General features: G+C 37.1%; 1 protein-coding gene across 2 annotated transcripts in view; it reads right to left on the bottom strand.

Moving 5' to 3' along the window:
* Nucleotides 1–13,005, bottom strand: part of rims4 (regulating synaptic membrane exocytosis 4) — a 58,470-nt gene that overhangs the window by 30,533 nt on the left and 14,932 nt on the right. The gene's annotated exons all lie outside the window — the stretch shown is intronic.

The following is a 13,005-nucleotide window of genomic DNA, read 5'->3' as shown; positions in this document are numbered from 1 at the left end:
AAAAACATTTGTGTTTGTAGCACTTAACATTTTCTAATGCAGATTTAATGTCATTAAATCTGCATTAAAAAAGTCATTTTTAATAAAAGTGGCAGCTAAATGTAATGTAGAAAGTAAATCAAATTTAAAAGAGAAAACTTTTTTGCCGAGGCGAGTGTAGAGCCAGTTGAGGATGGTAACCAATTAAAATAAACTAAATCAAGTTTTTATGCTCTGAATTATTCAGTTATTGAATCCCCAGGTTTCTGTCAGTTCAAGCTGTTTATGTGTTTGTCCTGCTTTGACTTCATTAGTGTCAGAGTAAGGACAACCTCAGTGATTGGGAATCACTTTAACGAGGCCAAGGACAAAAGCACTCGATTTCACCTGAGAGCACAGACATACATCTTGTTACAAAATAGACCACAAAATCAATGCACCACACACTTTATGCGACCTGTCTCCGGCAGCAAGGTGTCGTGTGTGTGTGTGTGTGTTTGTGTGTGTGTGTGTGTGTGTGTGTGTGTGTGTGTGTGTGTGTGTGTGTGTGTGTGTGTGTGTGTGTGTGTGTGTGTGTGTGTGTGTGTGTGTGTGTGTGTGTGTGTGTGTGTGTGTGTGTGTGTGTGTGTGTGTGTGTTTGTGTTTGGAGGTGAAGTTTATAATGAAGCTCTCTAGTACGAGGTCTTTGACCTTGTTTTCAGGACAGGACGGGAAAGTAGTTTTCTTTTAATAGTGAGGACACACACAGGGACAGACATTATTTGTGTAAAATGGTAATGCAATCATTTTTATAATGGTGTTTTGTTGTACGTTTGACTGCATGTCTTCTGCCAAAAATGATTGCTAAAACCCACCAAATGAATGGATTAAAAGTAAATTCAATCAAATAGTATACATGTATTTCTGCCCTTCCCCCGCCACAGCCACCGATCAAATCCTGACGATGTTGTTCTCTGTCTTTCTCTGCAGACTGTTTCAATTTCCTTAATGGAAATAAAAATGATTTAGGGAACATTGCACACACATACAAACACACAGCATGAAGTTAGTGCTGCAGTTATTAAAGAGTGCCCTAGAACCATGCTATTTCTATCGTTCACATGGGACGTTGTCAGATTTGGGTTACTGCTTCTGTTTCCGACTGGATCCATACGATCAGTTTTCTCTGGTGTTAGCCTCTGAGCAGACACAGCAGCACTTTCACACAACCAGAAGTGGGAGGAGATCATTAACTTAAACCCAATTACAAATGCAATGGTGCTAAAATACCTTATTACAAGTAAAAGTCCTGAATTCAAAATGCAGAAAAAGTAAGAGTACATAGAATGCATGATTGCTTCATTCACAGTATTATCTTATCATATAATATGATTGTATCCTGTTTTTATCAGTAACAATTACATGTAAGAGCATTAAAGGATGTGTTTTGTCAATGGGGAGTATCATAGTATTGCTTTATATCATATAAACATATCATGTTTTTATATATAAAAAGTAACTAGCAACTGTGTTAAACTATTTAAAAGGTGTGGTCTTAAAGGTAGGAGAAATGTGGAAATGTAAGGATAGAATGGAAATACTGTAAAGTACAACTACTGTTAGTCAAATTGTGATAAAGTATGGTACTTGAGTATACTGTATATGCATTCCAACAATGCATACATCAACAGTAATGTCAGAGCAGAAAGTAAAACTGGATGCTTCCTGGGATACTGATGTGTAAATAGTATACACCTGAAATATCGTTTTCATTTCAAACATTTACCTGACGCTGTCATTCAGATTAAGTTACTATGATACTTCGAGTGACAAGCAGAAAACTCCTCGGATTACAAGCAAAAAAGATTAGGTCAGGAGGCACTTTTAATACTAGTGAGATCCGGTCAGGAGCCCGAACAGCCATGAAAAAAGGTTTGTAGTTGTATAACAAATTTCATAAACCTTGATCTTGCCCTGTGTCTGGATTTACAAGCAACCAAATCTGCTCTATCTTATTCCAGCAGTCCAATGTACGATATTGAGGTAAGAACAGTCACAAGTCACTACATTTTTAGATTTACACAAAGACACAGACATTACAATGTTCGGCAAAACTCTGCCAAGCTACCAAAACACACCAAGGTATATATTTTTTGATATAGGGATTCAAATACAACGGGTTGCGTTCCGAATATCAAAAGCTCACTATATGCGCCTCCTCATACTGGTAGATAATACCGATATAGGTGAGTACCGTTACCCAAGAGGAAGAAGAGGGATCTCAAGGTACAATACATTTAGAAGCCAATATTAATACTAATGAAATTCCTGGATTTGATACACGCATTGATACCAAGGTAAAAAAAGCAAAATGTTTAAATGGCATGTACTTCAACGTACAATTGGTTACTACTGTTAGCTTACTGGTATTGGTTCGGAAGATAAACACCTCAAAATTCCATTTCTTATATCTATTTTGTATTGCTATTGCCCATCTATTTTTTCCCAGTGTCAGATAAAACAAAAAAACTTGAACCGGCAACCCTTGGGTTCAAAGACCAAGCCCCTACAGACTGCACGACTGCCCCGGAGTGCATTATACTGTACTGTACTGAACACCATTTTTCTTTATTTCCAAATAGTGTTTGAAACGTGTACATCATTTTTTGCACCAAAAATTCTAAAACGAAAATGAAACAAAGATACAGTTACATGTTATCTTCAAAATTAGCATGTGGGTGTGAGATGGTTGGTATTTGATACTTGTTGGGGACATCATTGTTTACACACTCACGTCATTGGGACCTCTGAATGTTTAGGGACATATAATCAGGTCCCCAAAAGAAATCTATTTATTTTTTAATGCTGGGGGGACTCTAAAGGTGTCTCTGAAGGGTTTAGCTTTGGGCCAATCAGCATGTTTTTGCGGTTTGCATATTTGTGAAAGCAGTGGCGCCACCTAAGGAATGACCATGCCAGTGCAGTTGTTGGTGTTTGTTTCTGTGTTTCTGTGTGTGTAACCTGCTGTCACCTCTCGTCTCTGGTGTTGTATTGAGGCAGAGTAGAGTTACACAACTAATAGAAAGCGGATAATGGCTGGAGACACATCAGCCTCTCTGCTTGGCGGTGACCCTTTCACGGCGCTGATGGGATATTATCTCACTACAGCTCAATACAGCTCAACATGCTTTATGTGTAGTGAAGGGACAGACAATCTCACCATGTAATCAGCATAAAAGATAGCAATTTAAAAGTTTGACAGTTTTCCTTATTTACAACATTTCTGTCTGCCCAGATTCCACATACAATTAGACCCAATGCTTTCTGTTTTTCCTGCCTCTTTCTATTTCTGTGTTGCATTCAGAATCCAGTATATGCTGTGCTACCAGTCTGTTAACAAAACATGTTTGTAGCACTTTTTTTCTTTTGGAAAGCAGTTATTATCTCTCAGTCAGAGGTGGTACAAACTCAAAATCTGATACAATGAAAGGTCTTCACTCATGGAACAAAAGACTAAAAACATTGCAGCCCCAGGCCAACTTTAATATCTCCTCATTGAAGATGGTTGTGGATAATCAGGTTACACACCTTTCTGCCTTAATACACTCATTTCTTTCCGTCTCAATGTTCCTCCCAATGCCGTTCTGCTCTTGAAATTGTACTCAAACGCAAAGATTTGAATGAGAAAAATAAATGTCACAAAACTCAAACTGCACAAATCTGAGTTTGTAATTACTCTCAAATAGTAATCATCAAGAAACTTCCTCCGACAAATAAAAAAAATATTAGTCCACAGTAATGTTTTCTGAATATGGTAATTGTTAACTTGTTAACATCATGTCAATTAGCAAATAACACATATATATATCAATATATGCAAACATAAACCATCATATAAAGTATGTATGGACCTTACAATATGTTATGTATTACATTTTATAAATAACTTAAAATCCAACGCTTTTTAATAATACTATCTTATTATTGATGACGTGCATTTTGTTTGTAGAGAAATTAGTTAAAGGCAGGCTATATTGTTTTGAAAGTTGAGCAGTCACAGGTAAGTGACCCAGAAACCCCAATGATTACAGGTGTAAGACAATAGATGTGGCTGTATTTGCTTGGAAAGTCAAGCTGGTCAACTTTTTCCCACTTTCACCAGCTGTTTTACATTATTTGTGTCTGGTTGTTTGGTATCTTTAGCCATATAAACATCTCGTAGCTCAATGTGTCAGAGTAATTTCCAAGTTGGATTTTGTCCATTCTGTCAACCTGATTTCACCTCTTTCTTTCACCACTGCCACAACTCTGATCCAAGCTATGTCAGTTGTCCTATTAAGGCCACACATCTTTGAGGAATAAATTAATTTAGATATTTTAATATGGTTGTGAAAAGGTGAGTACAAATTTAAGCTACATCCAGGGACTGCAAAGCTAGCTTGGTCTTTCCACAATAATTTCCCACTGCTTTGCAGCAATAGTTTTTCACCCTAGGAGACTAAAATGTGTCAAGTGGTTATGAGGTGGAATGTGTACATGCGTGTTTGTGTGTCTACTGTATATGCATGAACATGTGGGTGCATGTAAATATGTGGATGCAGCTATTGCCAATTGTGTTTGAATATGAACAATAGCATTTCTCCCAATGTGTTTTCTGGGCACTGAAAAAGTAAAACGCCCACTGCGTTTTTGGCGGATGTAGTTCACAGTGATGTAGCACAATGTGACGCATAAAAGTTGTGATGTAGCAATCAGCGAGCCAGAACTCATTAGATTGTCTCCCAGCAGAGAGATATTAATGAAAGCAGCACAGACACAAAAATAGCTGCTCCCCATTCAGCCAATTTATCCAGCCAACACACTTACTGACAGACAGAGAGGCTGATAGACTGATGGGATGCAGCATATGGCCTACATGACTCAAAACACAGATACAGCCTCAAGAAGAACACGCATGTTCTAGTAGCTTTGCTATAAATGTTCTCATTAGAGTATTCAAATAATCTAAATGTAAAAATACTACACCAGATACACCCATGTTAAAGCTGGTGGTGCTCCATCCACTATAAATGAAGAGTAAGATGACATTTTAAATAGGTCATTGTGACACAGTGGAGAGTATTTTATAGTTGTTATCTCTATTATCTACACTCTCACGGGCAAGGATCGATTGGGGCCGCTGAAAGCAACATGATTTGTTCATCACTTGCAACAACTAACAGCCTATGACTCTAAATCACAAAATATATTGCACTAATGATATTTCAAAATGAACACATCCATAAAATGTTACATCTGAGTAGAATTTTTCCATTTTTGCATTGGGACACGGAAGAAAACAACCTGTTTTTACATTTATACAATAACCTTTTTATTCGATGTTTTTCTACTTGGTTTTTTTATTTTATTTTTTAAACCACGTATTTAAATGTATTTTTCATGACGAAACGTTCATTGCATTCCAATATAAATGAGTCTGAGGGGACTACTCATCATAAATGGGCTTCATCAACCACCAACAAAAATGATAATAATTTCACTTTAAATGCATTTGGCAATTAGCACTGATCTTTGTGAATTGTACTTCTCATTTGCATACAAAGTGGTACATTTAACTCAAAATGTATTGTTGTCTTTCTTTTTTATGTACCTCTGTAAAGCGACTTTGAGCACCTAAAAAAGCGCTTATAAAATACATGTATTATTATTATTATTATTATTATTTTATTATGTATTATTATTAATATTATTATTATTATTATTATTATTATTATTATTATTTGTATTATTATTATTATTATTATTATTATTATTATTATTATTATTAATAATAATAATAATAATAATAATAATAATAATCATAATCATAATAATACATGTATTTATATTACCTTCATGAAATATGTGCTAATATCACAGGAGCATGTGATGCTATTGATAGGATATTTATGGTCTCCATAAGGACGTTAATACAATGTTTCTTCCCTTTTTACTTCAGTGCTGACGATTTCGCATACGAGCTGTATAATTCATGAATTTGTACACAATGAAACACTCAGCTAGCATAAATCATGTGCTGTGGTAGTTCACACACTCTCCCCTTGTACAGTCCTCATTGTAACATGCGTGACTTGCATCATTTTTTGGTTTTGGTGCCATTTTTATTGTTTTTTGTCAATTCACCAGATTTTGAATTTAGACAGTAGGAACACATATCCCATAAACCTTTGACATCCCTGACCATGAACACATCCTGATTTATGTGCTGTCTGGACTATTCAACCAATCATTGACACTTGCGGCAATCAACCCATGACTCTCACCTCAGTCACATTAACTCACAGCCGCAGATAAACCATCCTTGCTGAGATAGAGAGACTGAGAGGAGAAAAAGAAGGAAAGACAATGAAGAATTTAAATGAGTTGACTCTCAGTGTTGAGGAAGATGGGCAGATTTTGCTGTGGGATAGCTGTTTTCCACACAAGATCAGAAAATGTATATTTTTCTAATTCTATTTTTCATTCTGGATGATTTTGCTGGTATTTCACCCATAGAGATGTCTGCAGTACCACCGTGCAATAATGTGCTTCTTGTCATTGTTAGAGAGAATGATTTTAACACTAATGGTGTCCTCTTCAGCTGAGTAGATGAAAGCTTTCCTTTTGAATTGGGATACCGTAGAAAGGAAGTAGTTCAACTCCTCAAAACAAGTCTTGAGGATTATCTTTTCTGGAAAGTGACATTAATGTTGAGAGTTTCTTTTGGCCTTTAGGGATGTACAATCTAGATCTATGTTGTTCTATTGAAGGCAGACATTTCTATGGCCAATATCCACACCACTCACAAAAATCAATCTAGATTAGTAGCTAGAATAGCAGGTTAAAAGACAAATTAGTATTTTGTATTTTGGGGTGATATTTTAAATGTGGTTATTCTATATTTATTCCACCTCTCTACATAAACAACAACCCTTAACTTAACATGTTTTCATCAGAACCTCCTGACAGCACTGCAAACACATCCACTTCCAGCACAGTGGGGGGGTTACATAGAGGCAATCAAACAAGTCCCAGCCCTGTCAGTGTTAGTGCTGCACTCTATACCATGCACTGCAGCACTGTAGGCTCCCTACTGTTTCCTTCAGGATGCCTTTTCCTTTTTTTCTTCCTGTTAAACCTTTAATAAAGTTTCAAAACTCTCAACTTGATGCACAACTGAGGCTCTATTTGTCTCTACTGCCATGGTGGGAGCTTGTGATGTATCCCCTTCAACAACCAACCCTCATGGACCTCCACCCTGAGTCTGTCATAAAAGTTAAGGTACATATTCTTCTCTGGATGGCGTAAGACATTTTAAAAAACATCATGTTGCAATTTCAATTGATCTAATATCACATGCCCGGTCTATGGGAGAAAAAGGTTTGCGGGCAAATTGTCGATCGTCTTCGCCTAACCACTATTCCTTCAAACCTGTGGGAAACGTCAAAGGGTTAAGGGAAGAGGACAGGATGAATGATGAGGAATCAGGAAAACAGACTGCGATGCTTTTTCGAGACTACAAATACAATTTGCCGAACAGTGGACTACTACTGTATAAAGTTCACCTAGATACTTTATCTTGTGCACTCGTATGATGTTGTTTTATTCAGGTTTTATGAACGTGGACAACAGTGAAAAATATATTCATTACCATGGTTGCACTTGAAATAAAAGTGAATCTTTTGGTTGCTCGCACTCACCCACACCAATACGTTTGATTGTATGAAAACATTTTGAATGAACAATTTAATGCAATACGCGCATAACTTGGGCCTTCACATCTATCACTGTGCATATTTCCAATCAAATTTGTTACAAAAGTTTCAGAAATCCCAGACAACTCAGTGAACAGTACTGTTGACTTTATTCTAGAGTAACAAACGTAACGTTCAAATTTCACCTGTTGATTTAAAATAGCATTGAAAGTTTAACTAAGTAAAATGCTGAATAAGCCCGGTAACATACATGATAAGCATTTCTCGTCACGGTTGTTTCCATGAATCGCCGAATGTTGTGTCACGGTTGTCGCTGCAAGGTATTGTGGGACAGCTTTTTCTCCTTTACTCCCTTAAAGGAAGGGCCAGTGTTTCCTAAACCAGAGGAGTTAATAAAGAAGGTGTTGAATCTCCTTAACTATAATCTGGAGAGTCTGAACAGCCCTTATCATGGCTGACACTTAGGTACTTCTGTATCATTTCTCACCGGTATGAACCTCTCTATGCAAAATTGACAATTTGACTGAAACAAAGTGTAAAATGCCTCAAAGGATGAGATACTATTTTGTAGGATTGCCACAAATCAATAAAGAGAACACCTGCCAGCATTGCCCCTGCTTCTATCTGTTCGTTCTCCAAACAAGATTTTTATCCACAACCTTTTGTATCCATCATGTCTCCAAGCTGCAAGTCATTCCTGAGTAAAAATGAAGTGACACTGTGCCGGTAAATGGCAAGGTAATACTGCACATCCTAACCGCCATGGATGAATAAATGGTTAAATAAAATTAAATGGATGTACTGCAATATCCAGTGGTTGAAATTGCTCTGTCACCGTCAGCCCATTCATTACAGAAGGAGAGAGAATCTGGCATGGGGTGCTTGTCGGAGCAAAATAGAGGAGAAAGAGTATCCTGGGAGGCACATATTTGAAAAATGACTTTCCCGTGGAGGTTCTCCAGCCGATGAAGGAGTGATAACTAAAACTGAAGATGATTAAGAAGCTCCTTTTTAAAACCTCTTGGCACCACAAACGGCAGGCAAAGCAAAATGGGGAGGGCCGAAGACAGAGTCAGAGCTAATTACTTTATTGGTAGATAAGCATTTTTTTAACCTTTTCCAAATGTAGGGTTTTGCTGAGTACAACAAACTATTTTTAAACACCTGGGAGCTCCTGGGCCAATTATAGATGCAGACACGCAGAGGAAAGCCATGGGTTAGATGCCTTGCTCAAAGATGTATGATGAAGTTAGATTAGAGATAGATAAAATACATAAAGGTGGCATACATGTCTGACACGGGAAAGTAGTTCAAGTTTATGTACTCTGTAATCCCAAATGTCTGTATGATAGTTATGATCATTATAGATCACTACCATCCTGAAATTGAAAAAAAATTGCCAATCTAGACTTCCATAACAGAATCTCATATTTGTGCAGACACCAGAAGAAAAATGTAGGTGCATAAACCGTAGACTTTCTATAGTAAAAATAATATTATTTACTGCTGCGTTAATGCTTGAATTACCTTATTTTGAGTTTTAATTCAACAGCTAGATTGGTAGCTTAAATTAACCCTAATCAAATACATCTAAATGATTCTGAAAACACACATTTTAAAACTGTTTTGCTTTTTGTGGGTAGAACTGATAAGTCAGTTCATTTTGGGTTCAACCAATTTTATTCAGCTCAGTTAATGTTTGGTTTTCCCTTTTATCTAGCACTTTGATGCCATTTACAAAGCAGATTCACTGATATTGATAAAAGGTTTTATCTATACTGAGGTATATAACAAGCCAGAAATATGCTTGGTGATTGTGGTGAGCACGGCATTAGTTTTCATTGTATCTTCCAGTACACAGCTATATAGCAGGCATGTATGTAGAACAGTTATACAGCATTATATTTGACATCCAGCAGCAGTATATCCCAGTAACAAATCATCATGAACCGTTGTGGGAGTGGAAGAGGATTAACCTCCCATGCTGGTCAAGCAGCAGCAATATGGCACTAATCAAAGAGACATACCACAATAATCGACAAAGGACACTTAAATAAACCAAATGACCCCAAAAAATCTATATGTATCTGTTTGAGGCGAGCGTTTTTCTTCGCAATCAGTGTGTTGGTGTTTCTGTGGGCATTACTGCATGATGGATTGCCTTCCCTTCATCACTTACAGCCACAGAACATTTCACTGGTAAATTTTTGTTTTCTCCACTCAGGGTAAATTAAGTTTTCCTGGTGATGTGAGAGGCTTATTGATTGGGCCTGGAGCTGCCAATACTTTACTTAAACCTATGTATTGATTTGACATTTGTGTCATAAAAATGTCCGTTTATCAATGGTTCATTAATGGCCTTCTAACCTTCTACACCTAGCTCGACCTTTCGTGTGCTTTGAACACACTCATGGTACTGATTTTCTTTTTCGTCTGTGATGATGAGTTTAGGGCTCTCATGTTATATACAACATACATTTGCTCAGATAAACCATTAAATACATGCACTGAAATGAAAATGTCAAACTGGATTAGATCTAATAGGATCAACATAATCTGTTTAGCAGATTTAATCTTCAAATTATTGACTACTGCAATATTCAACGCTAACATGCTGATGTGTAGAAGCTTTAATGTCCCCCATTTTCTCCATTAACATATAGTGACTTATTGTATAGGAATTGTAGATATCTGAATCCAATTGAGTGCAAACCCATCTGACAACTCTGACCTGGTAAAAGCATTATATAAAAAGCCAGAAGATCACCAAATGCACTCTGGATCCATCCTCTGTGCCCTATGAAAATATGCACCATGTTGCAATAATTGCTTTAGAATGATTAGGGCACTCTGATCGTAATATACCATAGACTGTTTTAAAGGTGCCGACGTAGTCATAATGATGTCATCTATTGGTCTGTTGACTACCGTTTTTTTGAAGCCTCAAGTTGGAGGTTTTGTTTGTCGCCATCTTGTTTTTTTACATCCATAAATGGGGTGAAGCCTGCGAGCTAGTTCAGTCAACTCGAGCACCAATGATGCATTCGCACATAACGCCCCTCGTCGCTTTTGCAACCAACCAAACAAATAGTCTCCTAATCTGGCGCTCTATTTAACCTGTTGGATCCCCCTACCTCTGACTCGCTAATGCAGCTGCTACTACTACTGCTGTTTCCACGCTGCTAATGCGTTCACCTGACTGCTGCTGCGTTCACGTTGGTGATGCTCGCCTGCCCCACCACCACCCGAGCTTCCACCCCAGCTTCCATCTGTAGGCTTTGGGGATAGTTATCTAATCATCCCTCAATGTTCTAATATATGGAGTGATGAGGCCCGAGCCTAGACGCCAAACTTAAACTATATACTGCTTCTAATAAACATATTAATAAAACACGTGAGTTGTCTGACTGAACTGACACACGACCAGAGTTAAGTACAACCAATTTTAGGGGATCAAAATATTATAATTTGCATTCATGAGTTAAAAACATACTGTTAAAGACAACCAATGGAGTTGTCCTGTGAGTAACAAGGTAGCCCCGCCTTAAAGCATACGTTGCTTTATTGTCTATTGTTACTCTAAATGGGACCATCAGTGATGAAATGCACATCATACTTTATTGAAAAACATTTGAAAATAGAATTAAGACCATAAAATTGTCAGGAAAATCTGTACTCAGGCTGATAATTGAAAAGCCAGATCATTTTCTCATAGACTTCTTTACAACCTGACCAGTGGAGTCGACCGTTTGCAGGTTTTATGCACTTTACTTCACTTTGAGGCCCGTAAGTGCTCCTATCTACTTAAAGGGTAAAAGATTAAAAGTAACCACAGATTGTGAGCCAGTCATACATTTGTGACAGTGTGAGGAGGCTGATGGGACATTAGCTGAGTCCATTGGGGACGTGTTCTGTGCGGTGGCAGCAGGATATGAGGACGCTGACGTCTGGATTTACATTATTCACTTACACAGGCTTACATATCTGCAGTGAATATGATTTCCATACAAATTGGTGTGTCATAGTAAACATTTTTTTAAATACAACAAGAGATTGTGGTCTGATATATAATGTTGTAGCATGTTTGTAAAACACACTTTTATTCATTTAAAGAAAGGATGGTGAGGTGCTGATGTAAGGACAAGAAAATACAGGCAGAGAGAAGATGGAAAGAAAAAGGGAGGGAGGGACTCCTTATAGAAATCTGTCAAGACACAAAAGACAAAGCGGCAGAAAAAAAATTACGAGACAGCATGAGTGACACAAACAGGAGGTAGAACGAAAAGATAAAGATAAAATAACAGACTGACAGCATCCCCAAAGTGCCATAATAAACAGGAGGAAAGAAAGATCAAATATTCTGCTGCTTCAAACATTAAGTACTACAAAAAACTACTCTCAAGAGAATTACAATGCCGATATTCATCTTTCTGATGATACAGATCAGACCAGATAAAATAAACTGTTCATTTTTTGTTGTAAACCAAAGACGTCTTGAATTGGCAATTTTTTGCAAAGTTGTTGATCACACTCAGCATTCAAAGAAATTCTCAAGAGATGCTCTCAATGAGCATGGTGATGAAGTGGGAGTGAGGAAACACAAAGTAGTTTGAAGCAGATTATTTGAGTATCAGAGCGTTTTATAGCTTTTAGTTAAAGTTATTTGGGTACTTAGGTAATAAGATGTGTCCTGTTTTGTTACCAAGTTGACAGCTTTGATACTTTCCTCTTGCAGTTAACACACATTAAGATACACTGAAGAATTGTGGCTCAATCTAATGCTTGATATTTCACATAACGACGCTAACACATGCCATAGTCTAACTGATTAGTCTGAATCAGGGTAAAGTAGATACTTTTGCTATTGTTTCTATTTTCTTGGTTCATTTTCACACTTACAAAATTAAAGGGGCCAACATTTGAAAAAATATGTTGCTGAAGGGCTTGTACGTCAGAGACTTTTGTCTCAAGAGCCGCTATGCAGGAAATATGATATGTACTATATAGCATATGTGTGTTTTTTCTCTCAACTCTACAGATATTTGTATTGTAATTCTTACATTTTCAGAGACTTAACCCACATGACACAATAAGAACATTTTGTATTAACTCATTATTTGGATACAAAGTTTTTCAATATTTCTTCTTTGTTGTCCTCATTCACTCTTCTCTACTGAAGCAATGACTGGACAATTTTCCCATGTTGCTAAAGAGAGAGCAAATCACTTTATGGGGAACTTCTATTGGCGCTTCCAGAAAAAATACATGAAACACACCAAAACACACAGACACA

Source organism: Eleginops maclovinus, chromosome 20 (genome assembly GCF_036324505.1).
Source record: "Eleginops maclovinus isolate JMC-PN-2008 ecotype Puerto Natales chromosome 20, JC_Emac_rtc_rv5, whole genome shotgun sequence".
NCBI lineage: Eukaryota > Metazoa > Chordata > Actinopteri > Perciformes > Eleginopidae > Eleginops > Eleginops maclovinus.
Note: the sequence above shows the minus strand (reverse complement) of the source record. Positions and strands in the feature narration are given on the sequence as shown.